This window comes from Hevea brasiliensis, chromosome 7 (genome assembly GCF_030052815.1).
Source record: "Hevea brasiliensis isolate MT/VB/25A 57/8 chromosome 7, ASM3005281v1, whole genome shotgun sequence".
NCBI classification, from domain to species: domain Eukaryota; kingdom Viridiplantae; phylum Streptophyta; class Magnoliopsida; order Malpighiales; family Euphorbiaceae; genus Hevea; species Hevea brasiliensis.
The window spans coordinates 101,941,040-101,965,524 of NC_079499.1; the positions used below are offsets into that span (position 1 = coordinate 101,941,040).

At 36.0% G+C, this 24,485-nt stretch overlaps 1 pseudogene; it reads left to right on the plus strand.

Annotated features, from left to right (window-relative positions):
- The first annotated feature begins 15,164 nt into the window (after window positions 1–15,164).
- LOC110671041 (cytochrome P450 71AU50-like) lies at window positions 15,165–16,838 on the plus strand (annotated as a pseudogene).
- The last annotated feature ends 7,647 nt before the right edge of the window (window positions 16,839–24,485 follow it).

A 24,485-nucleotide genomic window follows, 5' to 3' on the forward strand; every position in this document is an offset into this window, starting at 1 on the left:
ACTGCTCAATGTCATTTATTGATACATATGATGCATTTACATCATGAATATAAACTAATAGAGATAATCCTCCTTGTGTTTGTTGTCAGGGAATAGATAATCTCTTTGAATTGAAATGGAAGAAGGGTATCATTCGGTTGAATAGTCTATTGAGGCTGAGGCACAGGAAGAAGCCCCAGCTCTTCAGAATGTGAGTGGGTCAGCCACTCCAGCTCCTCCAATGTCACAGTTTCCTGCTCAGTTCGCTTAGCAGATGGCTGCACTGTTTCAACAAATGGCTGGAGGTATACCCACCCAAGCCCTAATTCAAACCTCATCAGTACAACCACAGCCTCTAGCTAGGCAATATGACAAACTAATAAAGTTTGGGGCTATTGAATTCAAAGGGACTGTGGATCCACTGGAAGACGAGCAATGGATTGAAAGGATGGAGAGAGTATTTAAGAAGTTGCATTATACAAAAGAACTAAAATTTGAGTACTATGTTTCCTTACTACAAGGAGATACTTATGAATGGTGGAAAACCATCTCCCACAGCTTAGTTGAGCCTCCAATCCTCACATGGTCAGATTTTTTGAGGGAGTTTTGATAGAAATGGGTCCCCGACACGTATGTAGATATGAAATTATAAGAATTTTTAGGGTTGAAGCAAGGAAATAGATAGTGGCAGAATATGAGAGAGACTTCTCCAGATTAAGTCATTATGCTAGAAATTTGCTTATCACCACCAGGGATCGATGTAAGAGATTTGAAGCCGATTTGAAGCCTAGTTTGAGGATGCAAGTAGTGGGATTCAAACATGAAAATTTCTCTGAGCTGATATCTCAATCACTAGAATTAGAACGAATTGAATTGGAAGGGGCACCTTAAAAGGGTTCAGAAGAGAAAGAGAAAACTAAAAAGAGTAGTAGTCAAGCTCCTGATAGTGGGTCAGGAAAGAGAACGCACTTTGGAGGATCTAGCTCATGTAAGTCTAGTAGAGGTAGATCTTTTGGACAGAGACCACCCTGATCCAGTCAGCAGACCCAGCAGACACCTAGAGGTGCACTATCTATCCATGTATGTGAGACATGTGGCAGAACACATGGTGGAGTATGCTATAGAGCCACAGGCACATGTTTTAACTGTGGAGGGGCCTGTCACTTTGCTAAGGACTATACAAGTGCACGCCGTTCTGAACCATCTATTACATCAGAAGGATCAACCCAAGCTTCTACCCCGAGGGGTTCTCCATTAGTTAGTAGAGGCAGAGGCAGAGGCAGGGGTAGTTCCTCTGGCAGTCAGGCCACAATTAATCAGCCTGAACAGAGTGGTGCACCGGTTAGGGTATACATGATGCGTCAGAGAGAGGAGGCTGAGGCATCAGATGTTGTAGTTGGTACTTTCTCTATCCTTGACCAAGATGCACATGTATTATTTGATCCTGGCTCCACACATTCATATGTCAATGCTAGTGTTATCTATTCTACTACTATTCCGTGTGTAAAAATAGACTTTGATGTATTAGTGACTAGTCCATTAGGCCAGGAGGTCAGGATAAATAGGGTATATAAGTACTGTCCTTTGCTAATCCAAGGACATACTTTTCTGTCCTATTTGATTGAAATGCCCTTCAAAGATTATGATATTATCTTGAGTATGGATTGGTTAGCCAGGCATCACACCATGATTGACTGTAGACTGAAGACGGTCACTTTTGGTCTCCCTCAGTACAGTGATGTGGTAATACATGGGGAAAGGTAGCTACTGCCATCAAATCTCATTTTAGCTGCACTAGTTAGGAAAATGATCAGAAAGGGGTGTGAAGCATACTTGGCCCATGTGGTAGACACCCAAGTGAAGAGTCTAGCATTGAGGGACATCCCTACAGTATGTGACTTTCTGGATGTGTTTCTTGATGAATTGCTAAGATTTCCTCCGAAAAGAGAGGTGCAGTTTGAAATAGAGGTTATGCCTGGTGTGGAACTAATCTCCATTACACCATACAGAATGGCACCTACTGAATTGAAGGAGTTGAAGATGCAGTTGAAAGAGTTGCTTGATAAGGGCTTCATCCGCCCTAGTGTGTCACCTTGGGGAGTGCCAGTGTTGTTTGTTAAGAAGAAAGATGGCACTCTTCGTCTGTGTATCAACTACTGGCAGTTGAATAAGGTGACAAGAAAGAACAGATACCTACTGCCCTGCATAGATGATTTGTTTGATCAGTTGAAAGGTACAGCTGTATTCTCCAAAATTGATTTGGGATCGGGCTATTACCAGTTGAGGGTGCAAGAATAGGGCATTCCTAAAACTGTGTTTAGAACTCAATATGGCCACTATGAGTTTCTGTCAATGCCATTCGGGTTAACCAATACTCCAGCTGCATTTATGGACCTGATGAACACTATCTTCAAGCCATATTTAGATCAGTTTTTGGTGGTGTTCATTAATGACATCTTGGTGAATTCGAAGAGTGCAGAGGAGTATGATAGACATCTGTGGATTGTGCTACAGACTTTAAGGGAGAAACAACTATATGCTAAATTATCAAAGTGTGAATTTTAGCTGGAAGAAATTTCTTTCTTGGGGCACATAGTATCAGCAGAGGGTATTAAGGTAGATCCCAGTAAGATAGATTAATTGGAAGCCACCCAGGAATATTATAAAAGTCCACAGTTTTCTGGATTTAGCTGGATACTACCGTCGGTTTGTGAAGGGATTTTCTATGTTGGCATCTCCACTGACCAAACTGCTTCGAAAAGATGTGAAATTTCAGTGGACTGATAAATGCCAGCAGAGTTTTGATGAATTGAAGAGATGTTTGACTGAAGCTCCAGTCCTTACTTTACTTACACCGGGTAAAGAATAGACAATTTATAGTGATGCTTCTCACAATGGGTTAGGCTATGTACTGATGCAAGATCGGAATGTCATTGCTTATACATCACGCCAGCTGAAACCACATGAGAGAAATTACCCGACGCATGACTTAGAGCTTGCAGCTATTATATTCACTCTGAAGATCTAGAGACATTATTTGTATGGGGAGAAGTGTTATATCTACACAGATCACAAGAGCTTAAAGTATCTGGGCACACAAAAAGAGTTGAATTTGAGACAGAGGAGATGGCTTGAGCTAATTAAAGACTATGATTGTTTAATAGACTACCAGCCAGAAAAAGCTAATGTGGTTGCCGATGCTCTGAACCGTAAAACCATGGCTAACTTAAGAGTTTCCCCTTTGTCCATGGTGCATGAATTAAAAGCATTGCATGCTAGTTTAGAGATTGATGATGACGGACAGATGGTAGCTACATGGCAAGTGAAACCAGTATTAATTGATCATATTAAAATAGCTGCACAAATTGATGAGAAATATCAAAAATTAATGAAAGAACCTCGAGATGGCAAAAAATTTGAATTTTCTGTGAATAATGATGGGTTATTGCTATACCAAGGCAAAATGTACGTTCCTAATGATGTTGAATTGAGATAAATCATTATGAAGGAAGCACATGAGTCTCCTTTTGCCATGTACCATGGTGGGACCAAGATGTATAGAACAGTTAAAGAGCACTATTGGTGGATGGGTATGAAAAGAGACATAACTGATTATGTATCTAAATGCCTAACTTGCCAGTAAGTGAAGGCAGAGCATCAAGTGCCAGCTGGTTTGCTACATCAATTGCCAGTGCCTGAATGGAAATGGGAAAGCATAACTATGGATTTTATAATGGGACTTGCAAGAACACAGAAGAATCATGATATAGTGTGGGTCATAGTGGACAAACTAACCAAATCTGCTCACTTTTTGCCAGTACGGATGGACTACAGTCTGGACAGATTAACTAAGCTGTATATTGATGAGATTGTGAGACTTCATGGGTGCCAATATCTATTGTATCAGACAGAGATCCAATGTTCACTTCTAGATTCTGGGGTAGTCTTCAGAGAGCCCTAGGAACTAGATTAAACTTCAGTACGACATTCCATCCATAGACAGATGGCCAGTCTGAGAGAGTCATTTAGATATTGGAGGATATGCTACAGGCTTGTGTGATTGAATTTGAAGGTAGTTGGGATACACATCTACCTTTGATTGAGTTTGCTTACAATAACAGCTATCAATCAAGCATCGGGATGCTTCCATATGAAGCCTTGTATGGCAGAAAGTGCAGAACTCCTCTGTGCTAGGATGAAGTAGGTGAAAGGAATCTGATAGGCCCAGAAATTGTTCAGTAGACAGACGAGAAGATTAAGCTTATCAGAGATTGACTCAAGGATGCATTAGACCGATAGAAGTCTTATATTGATTTGAAGAAGAGAGACATTGAATATGCAGTGGGTGATAAGGTATTCCTTAAAGTTTCCTCTTGGAAAAGGATTATGAGGTTTGGCAGAAATTGGAAACTAAGTCCTCGCTTCATTAGACCTTATGAGGTTTTGGAAAGAGTGGGTCACTTGGCATACAGATTGGCACTACCTCTAGAGCTAGAAAAGATAAATAATGTCTTCTATGTGTTTATGTTGAGGAGGTATAAATCAAACCCATCTCATATGCTACCAGTAGAAGAGATTGAGGTTAATCCAGACATCACTTATGAAAAAGAGCCTATTGAGATTCTGGCATATGAGGTGAAGCAGCTGAGAAACAAGCAGATACCATTAGTGAAAGTGCTGTGGAACCATTATTCATACCAGGAGGCTACTTGGGAGCTTGAGGAGGATATGAGGAAACAGCACCCACAGCTGTTCAGAGATTAACCTCAGGTAAAATTTTGAGACAAAATTTATTTTAAGGGGGGGATAATTGTAATACCCCTACATTCATAGTTCTATGCATCTCACTGTTCCAGTGACCGGTGTCGGTCCAGACAATTAAGAGGATTAGGACCATGTTTAAGTCATTTAGAAAAGCCATGAATGAAAATAAATAGCCATTATATGATGATAAAATGAAAACTTAGAAAACAAAGCATAAAAGGTTAAATGAATCGAGGGTCACAGTGATGGTTGACAGTACCGGAAAGTAACTGCGAGGTCAGTTGTAACCCTAATTTCATACGGGACATTATGACACCGCAGTCCTAGGAATTATTGCGAAGCTAGTGGAAATAAGAAAACCACAGAAAAGAGTTGAGAATTAGGTCAAATAATTAGATCAGTGTTCATAAAGAAATACAGTGTTACTGGTGAACCGGATCAAACCGGTAACGGACAAATTGGTCAATTCACCCTTAGAGGTGACTTATGGCCTAAATGTCCAATAAAATGTAAGAAATTAAAATTTTGAAATATAGATTTAAATTGAAGAAGTTATGGAAAAAGAAAGGAAAAGAAAAGAAAAGAAAGTTAAAAGAGATTTATGACATCATCATAGGTGACATGAGCATGACTCCATAAATAATTTTAATTTCTTATTAATTAATTGTTGGGATAATTTTAACAATTATAAGACAAATTAAAAATAAAAAAGGTGGTCTTCTTTCCCATTATTGCCGTCCCTCTCTCCTCTCCCATTTCTCTCTCTAATTTCCTCCATGAAAGCTTAATTCAAGCTTTCTAAACCCTAAAAATTGGCCATAAATTCCCCAATTCTCTTAATTAAACCTTGATTTTGAGTCTTGAAAAGAAGATTGGAGAAAGGAAAATTGAAGGAAATTGAAGAAAATTGGAGATAGAAAAGCTTCACCCAAGGTTAGTTTAATTTTAGTTTCTTTCTTCATTAATCTTTGAAGTTAGGTTGAGAGTTGCATGAATTATGTTAAAAATTAAAGAAATTAGGTGTGAACTTTTAAGAAGGGAATTTTGGCCAACATGAGATTTACTAGGGTTTGATGGATTTTGATGAAATTAAAAGTGTATTTAAGTTTAATTTAGTGTGTAGATGTATTGTATATACTTTAATTTCATCAATTAAATCATTTGAGAAATTAGGGTTCTTGACCTTAGGGAAATTGGGGAAAAATTTAGGGGCTTTTGAAATTGAAGCAAATTGACTTAATTGAGACTCAATTTGGTCAATTGGAGGAATTAGAGGGTGTTTGAATGGTGAGAATTACAAGTGAATGCTGGTTGGTAAGGGTCTAATTCTGGACAGCCTGACCATGGTTCACTTAAAGGACCGAAATTGAAATTCTGCTACTCTAATTGGTGTGAGGCTAATTGGAGATGAAAATTAAGACATAATGCAACAATTTTTGTATAGAAACCTTGCCCTGAAAATAAACTTAAGTTAGTGAAAAATTTGGTCAAACCCGGATTAGGCAAATTGCCACTGTACAGAAATGACTTCAAATGGTCATAACTTGGTGTAGAAATGTCCAAATGACCTGATTTTTATACCATTGGAAAGCTATGACATGGTACTACAACTTTTATGAGGAACACAAACCCAAATTCTACCAATAACTAAGTCAAATTGTCAACCAAAGTTGGTTGCTCAAAACTGCTAGAACCAATAATTGCTCATAATTTTTGGGTTGTAACCAATCCGGCCGGCCCTAGAAAAATAGGCATGACTTGAGCTAAAAAATTCCAAATGGAGTGATTCAAAAAGAAAAATAAACTAGAAACAATAAGGAACAACTTTGATGAAGGACATTCAGCCAAAATCTCACTGTATCAAGACCAATGAGACAGTAGAAAACAGTGACCCAAAACTGAAAATTTATAATTTCTTTTAGGAAGCTTTGAATTTAGAATGGCAATTAATGCCAACAAATTTGACACTCAAAATGTGGTATGTGAGTGCATTTAGGACCAACATACCTATTAAACATAAAAAAGTTAACATTTTGACTTGAATAGTGCAATGAATACTAACCCCAAATTACCAAACTCAAAGAATTCCATTTTAAGCAAATTCAAGGGTACAATTAAGTATATATGAAATTAATTGTTGGAATAATTATAAGACATGATACTGAAACACTATAAATTATGTATTTCAGTTGGAAAAGTGACTGGGAAGGAAGATAAGGAAAAGTGAGTCAAGGCCTAAAGGCGACTCATACAAGGTTTGTGCACAATACCTTTTCAATTTTGATTTTGCTATGAGAAAATTGATTTGAATATATTTTGACATAATTTATGTTGAATGGTGACTTGAGAAATGCAGTGTTTCCCACTTTGTGAATTGAAATTTGAAATGAGAATTTATTTAATGTTTAAATGAAATGTTTGAATAACTTGATTTTAAATTGGTTTGGATTCACACTTAGCATGACAGTATCACTGTGTTCCTCCTCTGTTTATGGGGTTGAGATCGATTATATTCCTCCATCTCTGGCTTGTCAGTTGAGATTGAGATCAGATGAGTATTCATATAACTATCTAGCCACCTTTCTCATTGATTTCGATTAGTGGGGTTGAGATTGCTTTGTCGTGGTGTACAACAAGGCATTGATAGAAAATTTTGTGTCATGACCTAAGTTGTCTATGGATTGACAACACTATAATTTATAAATTATTTTGACAAAATGATATTATAAAAGTTGACTTGAACTTTATGAATTATCTTGTGCAATGGTTTAAATTTATGTTTATGGATGTATGTTTAGATATTCATTATCTTTAAACTTTTATTGTGCTCCACTGAGTAAACAATACTCAGCGATAGCTTTTTATTTATTGTCGCAGATAAGGAAAAAGATAATATAGCAGAGTGAGCTGCTAAGTTGTCAGGGGAGCTACTTTGAGGATTTTTGTACAGGTATTATTTTATACCCTTGTAAATTAGTTTGATGTAAATATTATTTTATTCATATGTATCTATGTAGTTAATTGAGCAGTTGTACATTAAAGTCTGTAATAATATTATTTTAAATTTTCTTTCTGTAAATTGAAACTTGTTTACGTAAATTAAATTAAAGGTAATGATAAAGAATTTTATTGAACTATGTTGAGTTGTATATTTTAAAATGAGATTGTGTTGACTTGGACTATATTGGAGTTTGAGGTTGAAAAATAAATTTATTGGGAGTGTTTTTACAGGTGTTAGAAGAACTGTTTTTCCTAATTATAGACGACACTCTGCCGAAATTTTTATAAAATTTGCAAAAAATAAAATTTACTAAATTTCTTACTTTGTGTTTAAACTCCAATTAAAGGTTTTTAAATAATGTTTTAACATTATTTTACCAATTAAAACGTATTGAAATGGGTTAAAATGCCTTGTAGTGTATTTAATGAATTATCGGTAGACGAAGTTCGGTGATTCATTAAGTATACTATGGGATCATGTTATGCCTTATAAAGTGGTAAGGTGTGACAAGGAGATTCCTATCCCAGAGTGGAAGTGGGAAATGATCACCATAGACTTTGTGACTGAGTTGCCTCATACTACCCATGGGTATGATTCTATTTGGGTGATAGTGGATCGTCTAACCAAGTCGGCTCACTTTTTGCGAGTGCAGACCACTATTCTGTTGCCCAATATACAAAGGTGTACATCCGTGAGATAGTTAGATTATGTGGAGTTTCTACTTTCATAATATCTGACATAGGGCCCTAGTTCAGTTCTTAATTTTAGAGGAAACTGCAGAAGGCACTTAACACCTAGTTGAACTTTAGTACAGCCGTCCACTCTCAGACAGATGGGCAGTCTAAAAGAATAATTCAGACATTGGAGGATATGTTTTGTATGTGTGTCCTAGATTTTGGAGGACAATGAGATGATCAGCTACCATTGGTGGAATTTACCTATAATAACAGCTATCATTCTAGTATTGAGATGGCACCTTATGAGGCATTATATGGTAGAAAGTATAGGTCCCCTCTATGTTGGGCAAAAGTTGGATAAGTAAGAGCACATGATGTAGACCTAGTGCAGTATACTTCAGATATGGTTTCTTTGATCAGGGAACGTCTGAAGACATCTTTCAGTAGGCAGAAGAGTTACGCAGACCTAAGAAGGAAAGATGTAGAATTTACAGTGGGTGACTATGTGTTCATGAAGGTTTCTCTTATGAAAGAAGTTATGAGACTTGGGAAGAAGGGCAAGTTGGCACCCAGTTACATAGGATCTTTCGAGATCACAGACAGAGTGAGAGCAGTTGCTTATCGGTTGAAGTGACCACCAAGCTTTTCTCATATCCACCTTGTGTTCCACATCTCCATGCTTAGGAAGTACGTTCCTAACCCTTCTCATGTGCTGCAACCAGATACAGTGGAGTTAAATGAGGACGTAATCTTCGAGGAGCAACCTATAGCCATAGTGGACAATTAGATAAGACAACTTCGGTCAAAGAAGATTCCTATGGTTAAAGTTCTATGGAGGAGACAATCAGTTGAGTTATGCACCTAGGAGTCAGAGCGGAATATACGCAGTAAGTACCCTTATCTATTTAATATGTAATTCTGACTTGTTACTCTGTTTTGTGTAAAAAAATTTGAAGATGAATTTTCTGTAAGGAGAGAAGAATGTAATACCCCGATTTTTTAAATAATTATTTTATATGTAAATTATAATATTTTATTGTATTAAATATTATGAAAATTAAATTGGAATTTTCTGGATTTTTAAAATCAAGTTTGATTTTCTTGAGACAATAAACTTTATCGATTTTTAAAAATTAATTTAAAGACCATGTGGTAAATTTAAAAATATATTTGGACTCCACTAATTTTTTCGAATTTTCTGTAATTTTTTTTCTAAATTTTCGAAGCTCTTTTTGGGTTCCAGGGTAGAGCAAAAATTGATTTTTGGATATTCTAAATTGAATCGATTGAATTGAACCAAACTGGGTCGGACTGATCAAATTAGATCGGTCCATTTTTCTTTTTCCCTCCCCTCCCCACGCGTCCAGCCCTCCCACTTCTCCTTACTTTTTCTTTCTCCTCTCCCCTCCCCACTATTGGTCGACCATCTCCAGCCCTACCCCACAAGCTAGCACCCCACGAGACCCTTCCCCACTACCGGCTGCCACCCCAGTCACCGGGAAAACGCGCATGAAACTCCTCCTTCTTACGCGTGACTCTTGAACTTTTAGGCCTGATTCCAGCCGATCTAGCCACCAATTAGACCGATTCCAGTCCCAAACGTGTTCTACTCTCCTAGAGCTTTCTAAAGACACCAAGAATACAAATTTTCATTAAACAGTTTGTTCAAATTAAGCGCTAGAATTTTAGCTCATTTTAATTTTTAGGCTAGATTTCTCTCAAATCGGGAACCTCGCGAGAATTCCGATACCACTGGTATGCTCTACTCGGTGAGAGCTTTGCAATAATATAAATTTCAAATTTTTCTGACGCTAAAATTTTGGTGAGTCCCATGAGCTTTGCAGTGATTTTTCGAGCCTTTATTGAACTTGTTTAATTAAATAAAAATTATATTCTAACTCCTGGTGTTGTGAGCTTCGCGTAGGTACTTTCATTTTGTGAAAATTTCACCAACATCCGAATTTGCATTTTTGAGCCGGACAGACGAGCTATCGGACCCACTTTAGAAGTGGATCAAAATTACAGTCTATCCCACCATTTTTAGACACCCTGGACGTGTTCCAAGCATCAGAATTGGCGTAGATAAATTTGAACTCCAAATTGCTTTGTTTACCTAATGTCGGATTTAGAATAAAAATCCATAAAATATTCGTGGGCAGTTTGAAAATTGTAACTTCTTTTGTAATAGTGTTATAGCATTGTTGTGGACCGCGGGCATAATTTTAGAATTTTTAGAGCTAGTTTGGATGGTTTTTGCAGAATATTAATTCTAAAGACTATAGCGGAATTATCTTAATGCTTGATAATTGTTTGGTTTGGCAGGCCCAGAAGGGGCTATGTGATGTTGCCAATATGTGGGCTTGAGGCTTGTGATCTTAGAAGTGTTATTTGAGCTACCTGACAGGTTGAGTAGGTCCTAGGTATAGGAAAAAATCTGTCAGATTTTCGATATAAATTATGGTGTCTTTGCCTCTTTAAATTCTTGATTTGAGCTAGTATTAATGAATTTGTAATATAATTATTTAGGAGATGAGAGTCAGTCTTCTTCCTCTACCCAGCCACCACAGTAGTCCCTAGTTGATCTGTGAGTAGATATTGATTTTATTTATAATTTTAATATTATTATTATTATATATTCAAGGCATGCTCATGCATTCACTTATAAATACATGCATATAGTTAAATATTAGGCACGGTTTATATTGCATTTTTATTTGATGAAACTGTTGTGGGTGTCACCTTAAGGTAATTTGGAGCTGTGTGCGTGTGTTAACGTGTATGTAGTGTGATATTGGATAAGGGTAGGACGGATAGAATAGTTGGAGCTTGACTCGCTAGAACCTAATCTTTTTTGTGGATAAGTCGAGGTGAGTACGACTTTGTGTTGATCTCGCTGACCCTTGCATTTAGATTATTAAAATAAAGTTCGGTTCGAGTTGATCTCGCTGGCAAGTATTGGATTAAGAGAGCTGTATAGAGTAAACATATATATGAGTGGATCTCATAAATTTATAACCAACTTGTATTTTTTTTTTAAATATAACTATATTTGTATACTTGTTAAAATACCATTACTTGCCATTTCACATCAAATGCCGACACGAAATCACAGTGATATAATATAGTTTCTTCTAACATTGCATATCTAGCAACCTAGAGAAAATAGTCTTTCCCTAATCATAAAACAAAAACAAAAAGATACCAGACCAATGCAAAAATAATAATAATAATAATAATAATAATAATAATAATAATAATAATAATAATAATAATAATAATAATAATAATAATAATTCTTTTATGAGAGCTAAATATTTCACTAATTTCTATTGGGATGATGAAGAATTTATTTGAATAAAATAAAATTAGACAGCAAAATATAAAATGTGATTCGAAAGTAACTTCTACCGTGTAAAGGAGTTGAATTTCACCAATTAAAAAAAATGCAAAAATAAATTAATTTTTAAAAATTTAATTGAAACTAAATGAATAAAAATTCATTTTTTTTTTAATTAGTGAATCTAGTTAGAAGATTCACAAATATTGTTTATATAAGTTTATGATTCGTTTATTTTATGTGTGTGTATTTATATAAAACGTGGAGTTTTAAGTAATTTTAATTATGTTTTTATATATATCGATATTGATTTATTTTTTATATTAACTTTAGACGGAAAATTTGATAATCTTAAATTTTTAAAATTAAAATAAAATTTTTTTAGATAAATATTGAATTTTTCAAATTGTAATTAATAAATTACAGATAAATCTTGGCCGTCGATAATGATGATGAAATTCACAAAATAAATTTATTATACATATAATAATTATATATTTATAATTTTATATTTTATTAATTCGATAATAAAATATTTCAGTTTTATTTATAATTGATTATCCTTTATCAAAGTTTTCAAATAAAATATCATGGGTAATTTAAAGATATTATTATTTCCTATTTCTTCTTGTAGTTTATGAAAATAATTAATTTTTCAAGGAAAATACTCTAAATTTTATGTGTGAAGAAGATTATATTCAAATGTGATTGGAAATAATTCTGAAATAGATTCAATTTAAAATATTCATTCAAACTTAGTAAAAATAAATGGTAAAATGCAAAGATAAAATTTAGTCTATATAGCAAAATTAAGAATATCTTTACAATTATTTAATAATTACAAATGAAAGGTTTGTAATGTAAAGAGAATGCATAATACTATATATAATAGTATTTTTTGCAATAAAAATTATTAGGTTGTTTTATTGGGCTCATGGGTTTATGTTATTGGGCTTTGTTGTATTAGAATTGGGCTAATGTTTATTAGTTATCTTTCTTTTTATTTATTTATTTATTTTTGTAATTATAGTTTTTTTTGTGATTTTAGTGATACTTTTCTCTCATTAAAAGTAATAAAAAAAAAGGAAGAGATTCTTTAATAAAAAAAAGTGTGAAGTTAATGTTATATTGATAGAATTGTACTTGTTTATGGGCTCACCGCTTCATATGAATTTTATCATAATTAATTATTAGAATATATTCGTTATACATGTAATAATTGTACTGAATAAATTTTTTCTATCCATATCAGTCCCCATGTTTGAGCTTGAACATAGATAAAAAGTTATATATTTAAGAAAATTATTATTTAGTGTTTGAATATTATAATTATTTATTTATTATTTTTATTTTAAAAATATATTAATTAATTTCATTTGGCTTGATTTGTTATACCAGTTAAAGACATATTATTCAGTTAATAAAATTATATTTAAAATATATACATATCAATGATTCCATTTTTTAAATAATTTTTTCATCACTAATAAACTTTAATTCAATGATATTGAAATCATCTCTAAAATAATGAAATCTCAAAATTAAATTCCTATCAAAACTAGTTATATAAAAAAAATATATCTAACTCTCATAATCTTATTAAATTTATCGAGTTTTTATTCATTTTTCTCTTTTTTTTTTCTCCCTCTTCCTTTTGGTTCTCTCTCTATTTCTTTAATATATTTAATTGTTATAGCCACAGTTGTGCCGAATTCAGCATTGTCTATAATTCTTATAATATGATATAACGTAAAGACAATTAAAAGAGTTAATATATTAGGCCCTTTTTTTCACAAAAAAATATATTTTGTATTTTCTAATATTTGAAGCATTTAAAAAAATAAATCAATGTAAAATATTTTCTCAATTAAAAAGAAAATTAAGTAATTTTGAAGGAAATAACTTCTATTTTTAAAAAATGAGGTTATTTTTTGTTTTTTTAAATTTTATAATTTTATTAAAATATGATAATATTTTTATATACATGATATAACATATATCATTAATTTAATATTGTAACTAAATAATAAAAATTATTTTCTTAAAAAATATTTTTTTATAAAAAATATTTTATATATATAAGTTTTTTTTTTCAAATAAATGAAGTGTTAGCGTATAAATATTATCATAAAATAATTATTTGATGAAAAAATTGTTTTATGCTGAGCTGATTTGACATGAATAATCAAAATTAAAATATATAATTAAGAAATAATATATTTATAATAAAATTTAAAATATATTTTCTTATTAATTAATTGGAAAATTTAAATTCATGTCGTACTCCAACTAATCCATGGGATTAAATAATATTTAAATAAGTTGATTGGGATGGATTCCTGTCCAAGTCAAAGGCCTCGGTGATTTTCTTCTTCTGCCATTATTGTAAACAAGTTAGGTGATGCCCCAAAGCCTTGGATTCCAATTATGAAAAATAATTTAAAATTTAAAACAAGTTAAGAAAATTTAAAATTATGAAAGATAATATGAAAATCTAAGAAGGGACACCCCATCATGATTTTTGACATGGTGCACTGAGACTATGTAATAATTTTCTAAGAGGTTGGAGAAGTGATGATTTGATTTTAGGTTCTGTTTGAACGAGGGTGAAGAAGAAGTAAATAAAAATAAGTAAAAGTAAGTAACTTATATACCTCTATTCATAAGGGATGAATTAAATAGAGGATTAGAATAAACATGGATAAGTCTTTTGCTCTTTTCCCTTCAAATTTCAATTTTTCTTGCACTTCAAATTGAGTATAAGAAAGAGTAAAGAGAGAAGATAAGAGTCAGGACTATTTTGTTTTTTTATATCCCCTTAAATTTACTATTACATCAACTTTTTTTGAATATAATGAATATATAGCCTTATGATGAGGATAAATAGGAGAAATTATATAGTGAATCAATTATTCCATATAGACAATCATACATGAAATGATAAATTAATAATAAAATAATAATAATAAAATTTTTATTTAAACTCAATTCATTATAAATTTAAGATATAAATAAATTTAATAGAAAAATTTCACTATATATTTTATTTCTTAAATTCATGATATATCGAGTTTACATAAGAAAAAATATATATTAAATTTTTATTACTTAAATCAGATTAATTATGTATATAAAATACATGTATAATAAGATCATTTATTAAATACATGATTTTATATTTTAAATTTATCATAAATTAAGTATGTATAATAATTTTTTTATTTTAAATTTAATTTATTATGAATAAAATGTATATATATAAAATATATGATAAAATTTATTTATTGGATAAATAAATAAACCACGTGTTCGTGTCTTCGTTCTACTGTAAACCGGGCCGACCCACTATATGCTATAACAAGAATATAAATATTGGATGGACGAACTCCACCACCTCCTCATATTGCATGGCTTTAACTTCGACTTCTCTATCATTTATTGCCCTTGCGTTGGTTCTCCTAGCATGGCTGTGGATTAGAAAGAACAAGGATAAGAAACTACCTCCAGGTCCAAGAGGGCTACCTCTATTTGGCAGCCTTCATTTGCTGGGGAAGTTCCCTCACCGAGCTCTACATCAACTAGCCAAAAAATATGGTCCAATTATGCATCTGCAGTTAGGCTTGGTGCCAACCATTGTTGTCTCATCCCCTAAAGCTGCCGAATTTTTTCTCAAGATCCGTGACCTTAATTTTGCGAGTAGGCCTCCTCATGAGGCTGCCAAGTACATGTCCTACGAGCAAAAAAAAACTTATCTTTTGCTTCATATGGCTCCTATTGGCGTAATGTGCGCAAGATGTGCACCCTAGAGTTGCTCAGTAACCTTAAGATCAATTCTTTCAAATCCATGAGAAAAGAAGAGCTTGAACTCTTGATTGAGTACATTAAGGAGGCTTCGCGTCAACGTGTTTCTGTTGATCTCAGTGCCAAGGTCTCGTCTCTTAATGCTGATATGAGTTGTAGAATGGTTTTTGGGAAGAAATATATGGACAAGGAGTTTGATGAGAGAGGCTTCAAAGCTGTAATTCAAGAGGCTATGATGTTAGCAGCAGCTCCTAACTTGGGTGATTACATCCCTCAGATTGCAGCACTCGATCTTCAGGTTTTTACAAGGCGCATGAAGGCTGTTAGCAAGGTGTTTGATGACTTCTTTGAGAAAATTATCGACGAGCGTATTCAGTCGAAGGACGAAAACAGAACAAAGGACTTCGTCGATGTCATGTTGGGCTTCGTGGGTTCTGAAGTATCTGAATATCACATAGGTAGAGATAACATCAAAGCAATAATCTCGGTAAGGAAATTAAGTATCCACTAAACACTGCTAATCTCTTGCAATTCTGCTACTATCTGAAGGGATTTGATCGGATATAATTTTGTTGCAGGACATGCTTGCATGCTCAATGGACACTTCAGCCGCAGCAATTGAGTGGGCATTATCAGAACTCATAAAACACCCTCGAACAATGAAGAAAGTCCAAAAAGAGTTGGAGAAGGTTGGCAAGGAAAGAATGGTGGAAGAATCAGACTTGGAGAGCTTGGAATGCTTAGAGATGGTTATAAAGGAAACTTTCAGACTCCATCCAGACCCAGTAGCACCATTACTACTCCCTCATGAGGCAACGGAAGACACCATTATTGATGGTTTTCTCATACCAAAAAAGTCACATATTATTATAAACGCATGGGCAATTGGAAGAGATCCAAATGCTTGGACTGATGCAGAGAAGTTATGGCCAGAGAGATTTGCTGGGTGCAACATAGACGTTCGAGGGCGGGACTTTCAGCTTCTCCCAATCGGGTCAGGCCGAAGGGTTTGCCCTGGAATTCAACTGGGAATTAATGTGGTTCGATTGGTGCTGGCGCAGCTGGTGCATTGCTTCGATTAGGAGCTCCCAAATGACCCGCTACCAACCGATTTGGATATAGCTGAGGAGTTCAGTCTAGTGACTCCTAGGGCCAGGCATCTTGAGGCCCCACCCACTTATCGCCTTCACATTTGAACTTTCGCATTGTGTCTTCTACCCTGAGATATTATGTCCTTGGTTTGTATAATTGTATTAATAAATAATGTCAGTTTCCATCAGTTCAATGAAATTGTGTGCCGCTTAATAGATTGACATTCTTGAAAAAAAAAATTATGTGCTCCGAATCATTCTAATCCTCTAAGTATTTTGATAAACAAGAGAGTGAGAAAATACTCTTAAAATAATAGTCTTTGTTGAAGATTTTATTTATTTTTTTAATTGAAATTTAAACCCCAGACATCACAATCTTAAGGCATAAAGAGTTATATCTTTTGATATTTTTCTCCTCTTAATTATCTTAAAAAAAATTCAAGTGGATCTAGTGTAGTGGCAAATGTACTTTACACTCTATAGATTGATTTTGTGCTAGATTCGTAGAGTCAATAGTTTGGATTGAGTCTCAGATTATATAATAAAACTGTCATGACCTAACCTATGGGCTGGACTGGCACTGGGACCTGAGCCAGCCTAAAGCCCCGAGACTCATAGTAAGCCTAACTATTCCTCAACCAAATCCTAAGGCCCATTTAGGCCCAATTTCAAGAATTCAAACGGGCAGAGTCCGGCCGTAAAATGGATAATTTAACGGGGAATTTTTTACTCGCTCTACCTGTAAACACAATATAAAATAAATTAGGGAGCTCAGCTCACCCTCCACATAATCAAAATGTCATAACTCAAATGGGAGCTCAGCTCCCTCATTCAATACCATTATGCATATAGTTAATAATTTTACAGGTCCAACATAACTTTTATAATACAATCTCAAAATAAAAATAAGTACTTTTAACACATGCGGAGTCTAAAATTTAACTCAATTGTACAAAATACATTAAATACTATTAATGGACCTGCGAAGAAGAAAAACAAGTTAGCCATAACAGATAATCCTCTTGTAATCTAGAAAAATAGATGAACAGGAGTGAGCGTTTGACTCAGAGAGTAAAAGACTAATTTTAATCACAATTTCTATAGCTAACTAAAACTAGTGCATCCTAAGGCATGAAATGCAACATCATTATAAATTTTTATACAAACCACATCATACCAATAAAAAGGCAATTTGGAGCACTCACACACCCAACACTGTTCAAACAGTATATATATAGGAGCTAATCCCATATACAGCTCTATTAAACCAACCTCTGCCAGCGCATGTCTCTCAAGCCGGACTTTCGCTTAATAAACCAAGTGCGGGGTCCCAGCGAGTGTCTCTCAAGCTGTGTCTGCCTCGACTTATCCATAAAGGATCGGGTCCTAGCAAGCGTCTCTTAAGCCGTCTCTACCTGTCCTGTCCATATCCAATACTATACCACACGCACGCCAACGCACGCACACTGCTCCAAATTACCACAAACAACATCCATTGTACTTCATTAATTATGAATACAATATAAAATGTACCTAGTGTTTAACTACATAGATACATATTTATAAGTGATGCATGGGAATGTTTGAACATATAATAATATCGAAATTATAATTAAAATTAATATTTTACTCACAAACTTAACCGAGGTCACTGTGGTGGCTGGGCAGAGGAGGAAGGCTGTCCCGACTCACCTGACAAATTTTATTATAAATATTTAATATATTTGACTCGATTCAAGCTTGGAAAAGACCAATGATATCCTAGGTCGTATCGAAAATCCGGCAGAGTCTCCCCTATACCTAGGACCTACCCAACCTGAAAAAGGGTTCAAAATGCACTTCTATATTCACAAGCCACACATCCACAACTCAATCACATCACATGGCCCCTCTTGGGCCCACCCAAACAGTCAACAATCACAATTTGAAAAATTACACTTTAGTCCCTATAGTTACCCCTTTTGCAAAAACTACTCAAATGAGCTCTAAAAATTCTAAAACTTTGCCCCGTAGTCGTTAGCAATATTTTAGAGCTAACGCAAAAGGAATTATATTTTTCTAACCTATCATGAATATTTTATAGATTTTTAATCGAAATCAAGCACTAGATAATTAAGAAAAATGAGGGTTCAGGTTTACCTATGTTAATTCTGACCTTGGAGACGCGTCTGAGACGTCTAAAAATGGTGGGGTAGCTTATAACCTCGACCCAATTCGGAGACTTTTTTCGGTAGCTTGTCTGCTTGGCCCGAAATTGAAGACTCAAGCAACTGTTGAATTTCCATGAATTGAAGGTACCTACGCGAAGCCCACAACACGGGGGTTAGTATAAAATTTTTACGGAATTTTCTAAGCTCATTTAATACTCGAAAAAATATTGTGAAGTCTCGTGAGACTGACTAAAAAAAGGTGTCAAAAAAATTTGAAATGGGTATTGCCGCGAAGCTCTTGACGAGTGGAGCACTCCAGTACTCTCGAATTTTTGGTGGGGCTTACGATTTTTGAGAAATCTAGCCCGAAAGTCAAAATGGGCTAAAACTTCTCGAACCAAAATTAGATAAACCGCTCGATGGATTTTGGTATTCTTAGTGTCTATGGAAAGCTATCGAGGTGTAGATGGGTTTTGGCACAAAACCCGGTCCAATCGGTGGCCGGAGAGGCCGGATTGTGGCCGGAAAGACGAAGTGAAGCACTGCACGCCTAAGCACCTTTGGGGGCGTTTTTCTAGCGCTACAGGTGGCGGTTGGCGAGGGGGAAGGGCTGAGGTGGTGCGCCGGCGAGCTGGGGAGGCTGGGGCTGTGGTGGGGCGGTGAGAGGAGGAGAGAGGAGAGAGAAAATGAGAGAGAGAGGGAGGGTGTCGGGGGCGCACAAAGAAGAAGAAGAAGAAAAAGAAAAAGGGCTGGTTTGATCCAGTCCTGTTCGATTCGATCGGTTCGATTCAAGATACCCAAAATTAAATTTTTACTCTATCCTAGGATAAAAAATGAGGCCCAAAAATTCCGAAAAAATTTTAGAAAACTCAGAAAAATTCGTAAAATCCAAATATATTTTTAGTTTTGCCATGTGGTCTTTAAATTAATTTTTAAAAATCATCAAAGTTTTATATTTTAGAAAAATCGAACTCGATTTTTAAAATCTGAAAAATTTCAAATAATTTTCCAAAATTTAAATAAAATAAAATATTAATATCTACCCATAAAATAATTAATTTAAAAATTAGGGGTGTTACATTCTTCCCCCCTTATAGAAAATTCGTCCTTGAATTTTTACACAAGGTAGAATAAAGAACAAAATTACATATGGAATAAATAAGGGTACTTGCTACGCATGCCCCGCTCTGATTCCTATGTGCATTCTTCCACTGACTGGCTCCTCCATAAAATCTTAACCATATGGATCTGTTTTGATCTTAGTTGCCTCACTTGGTAGTCCACTATGGCTACAGGTTGCTCCTTAAACATCAAGTTTTCTTTCAGCTCTACTACTTCCGGCTGTAACACATGAGAGAGATCAGGTATGTATTTCCTGAGCATTGAAATGTGAAATACAGGATGAACATGAGAAAGATTGAGTGGTAACTCCAAACGGTAAGCAACTGCTCCAACTCTATTAGTAACCTCAAAAGGTCCAATATACCGAGGTGCCAACTTGCCCTTCTTTCTAAATCTCATGACTCCCTTCATCGGAGAAACCTTTAGGAATACATAATCGCCTACTGCAAACTCTACATCTCTCCATCTGGGATTTGCGTAACTCTTCTGCCTACTGAAAGCTATTTTCAATCGTTCCCTGATTAAAGAAACCATCTCTGAAGTGTACTACTCAAAGTCTACATCATGCACCTTCGCTTCTCCCATTTCCATCCAACACAAAGGAGACTTACACTTTCTTCCATATAGCGCCTCATAGGGTGCCATCCCGATGTTGGAATGATAACTGTTGTAGGCAAACTCCACCAAGGGTAGTTGGTCATCTCATTGACCTCCAAAATCCAAAACACACATGCGAAGCATGTTTTCTAGTGTTTGGATTGTCCTTTTGGACTGCCCATCTGTTTGAGGGTGAAAGGCAGTACTAAAGTTTAATTGCGTGCCAAGTGCCTCTTGCAGCTTTCTCCAAAACCTAGAAGTGAACTAGGGCTCTCTGTCAGATATTATGAAAGCAGGAACTCCATGCAATCTAACTATTTCTCGAACATAGAGCAGGGCGTACTGTGCAACAGAATAGGTGGTTTTCACAGGCAAGAAATGAGCTGATTTAGTAAGGTGATCTACAATCACCCATATCGAATCATATCCCCTCGTGGTACGAGGCAACCCAGTTACAAAATCCATAGTGATCATTTCCCACTTCCATTTTGGGATAGGGAGCTCTTGCAGCTTCCCTTACTGTCTCTGGTGTTCAAACTTCACCTTCTGACAAGTCAAGCACTTGAACACAAAGTCTGTTATGTCTCTTTTTATGCCATTCCACCAGTAGCTATCTTTCACATCATGGTACATCTTGGTGGAGCCTGAGTGGACATTTTACAATGTATAGTGTGCCTCTCGTATGATTTCATTTCTAAGATTATCCACGTCGGGCATACATATCCTAGAACCTTGCATAAGGGCGCCATCATTGATAAATCCAAACTCACCACATTCACCCTACTGTACTCTTTCTATGATCTTCATCAATTGCTGGTCTTTATGCTGGGAAGCTTTGACTCTATCTCGCAGGTCTTGTCTCACTGAAAAATAAGCCAATAATACCCCCTCATCTGAAAGATCTAAGATCATACATTGATCCATCAACTCATGTACTCCCTGAATCAATGGTCTCTTCTCTGCTGATATGTGCACCAAGATGCTAGAAAATTTTCTGCTCAAAGCAGCTGCTACTACATTAGCCTTCCCAGGGTGGTACTGTATGGTACAATCATGGTCCTTCAGAAGCTCCATCCATCTCCTCTGTCTCAAATTTAAATCCCTCTGTTGGAAGATATACTTCAAACTCTTGTGGTCGGCGTATATCTCGCACACTTCACCATACAGGTAATGTTTTCAGATCTTTAGTGCAAAGACTAAAGTCGCCATTTCCAAATCATGGGTGGGGTAGTTCTGCTCATGCCTCTTTAGCTGCCTTGAAGCATAAGCCACTACTTTTCCATTTTGCATCAAAACACCCTAAGCCAACTCTGGAGGCATCACTTTACACGGTATATCCTTCACCACTCATCGGTAATGTCAATACAGGGGCGGTAGTTAGACATTCCTTAAGCTTCTAGAAGCTCTCCTCACAATCATCTGTCCAAATGAACGGAATATTCTTCCGAGTTAACTTAGTTAGGGGAGCTGCTATCCTGGAGAAATTCTGCACAAAACGCCTATAGTAGCCAGCTAGGCCAAGAAAACTTCGCACCTCAGTGACTTTTGTAGGCTTAAGCCAATCAGTTATAGCCTCAATTTTCTTGGGATCCACTTGAATGCCTTCACTAGAAATCAAGTGTTCCAAGAATGAGATGCTTTCTAGCCAAAATTCACATTTTGAAAATTTGGCATATAGCTGGTGCTCCCTCAAAGTCTGCAACACCATCCTAAAATGCCACACATGTTCTTCCTCGATCCGAGAGTATACCAAAATGTCATCTATGAATACAATGATAAAACGGTCTAGGAATGGCCTGAACACCCTATTCATCAAGTCCATGAAGGCCGCTGGTGCATTAGTGAGTCCAAAAGGCATCACCAAGAACTTATAATGACCATATCTTGTCCTGAATATTGTCTTGGACATATCTTCATTCCTGATTCTCAACTGATGGTAGCCTAATCATAGGTCTATTTTGGAAAAGAATCAGCCCCTTGGAGCTGATTAAACAGATTATCAATCCGAGGAAGTAGATACTTGTTCTTCACAGTCACCTTGTTCAGCTGTCTGTAATCAATGCACAGCCTCAAGGACCCATCTTTCTTTCTCACAAATAAAATAGGAGCGCCCCAGGGTGAAGTGCTCGGACATATGAAACCTTTGTCCAAAAGCTCCTGTACTTGCTCCTTTAGCTCTTTCAATTCTACTGGTGTCATCCTATAAGGTGGCATTGATAGGGGGTTTGTACCGGCAAAACATTAATGCAGAACTCTATTTCCCTTCCGGGTGGCAACCCTGGAAGCTCCTCAGGGAAGACATCCATGAATTCTCTGACAACAAGAACATTTTCCATGTTAACACCTTATATAGATGTATCTCTCATCAATGCCAAATACCCTTGACATCTACGCCTCAACATTTTTTTAGATCTAATTGCTGACACTAAGTTATATGGAGCCACGCTTCTGTCACCATCAAAGCTAAACTCTTTCATACCAGGTATGTGGAAATAAACCTTTTTGTTCATGCAGTCTAAAGTGGCATAATGAGTTGCCAGCCAATCCATTCCCAAAATCACATCAAAATCCATTACCGATAAAGGAACCAAGTCTGCTGGGAGATTCTTCCATTCACTACCACAGGGCTACTCGAAAAAATCATAGCCACATCTATGTTGTCACTAAGTGGGGTAGCTACAGACAATGGGTATTCTAAAGTTGTAGGGTTCCTACCCAATCTCATGGCAAAAACAGGGGAGACAAATGAGTGCGTAGCACCTGAATCTATCAAAACATGAGCCTCATAGGAACAGACTAGAAGAATACCAGCCACAACTGCATTAGAAGCCTGAGCATCCTGGTGGGTCAAGGTGAAAACCCAAGCTTGACCCCTACCCTGTATTGCAGAACCTTGAAATTGACTTCTACCCCCTGACTTGCCTCCAAATCCACGTCCTTCTTGTCCTCGGCCTTGTTAGCCACTGAACTGACTGCCTGCCATGCTGGAAGTACCAGGATACAATTGACAAGGAACATTTAAAACAGAACCCTGTGACCCCATTTGTGGCTCACTGAACACTAGACATTCTTTAGCAAAGTGACGCCGCTGGCCACAACGGAAACATACTCCTGAACCCATCATACAAGGTCCTGAATGTCCTCTTCTACCTTGCATGTAAGGTGCCAAGGAGGATGCTGAACCAGACCTAGAACTGCTGTAACCCAAACTATGATCACTGCTGGATCCATACCTTAGTCTGAATCCTCAAGAGTTGTGTTTAAAACTACCCTTCTTGTTCTTCCTACCCCTTCCTCTATAGTGACTTTGGCCTCAACTATCTGTAGTACCCATGTAGGGAACACCTGAAGAACCTTCTGCTTTATTCTTCTTTGCCCTTCCACTGTCATCTCCTATATAGCTAATCTCAATCTGTCGGGCTCGATCAACTACCATATCAAAAAACTGATCAGACAACATGGCCAGGTTTGCATACCTCCTGTCCAACCCCTTTAGGAACCTCTTTACCTTCATACTTTCTGTAGCCACTGCTGTGGGGGCATACCTACTCAGTTCTAAAAATTCTGTAGCATATTCATCTACGAATCTGCTATTCTGCCTTAAGGTCTCAAAGGCCCACTGCTTTTGATCTCTGAAGCTTTCTGGTATAAACCTGCTGATGAACAGTTCCACAAACTGGGCCCATGATAATCCCTCAATACGAGGTAGTATGTAGTCTGTCATCCATTATCTTGGCACTAATACATGCTGCACACACTCTATAAGCCTCCTATTAGTCAACTGCAACTCCATCCCTGCCTGTTTGCAGGAATCCAAAAACCGATAGGCATCATTTGACACATCATAAGTACTAGGCACCAAATTCTTGAAATTAATTATTTATATGTAAAGTTCTCCTCTTGGTGCGGTGGGCTGTTGCTGTTGGAGAGGGTGGACCATATATTGTGCTATCATATCGATGGTTC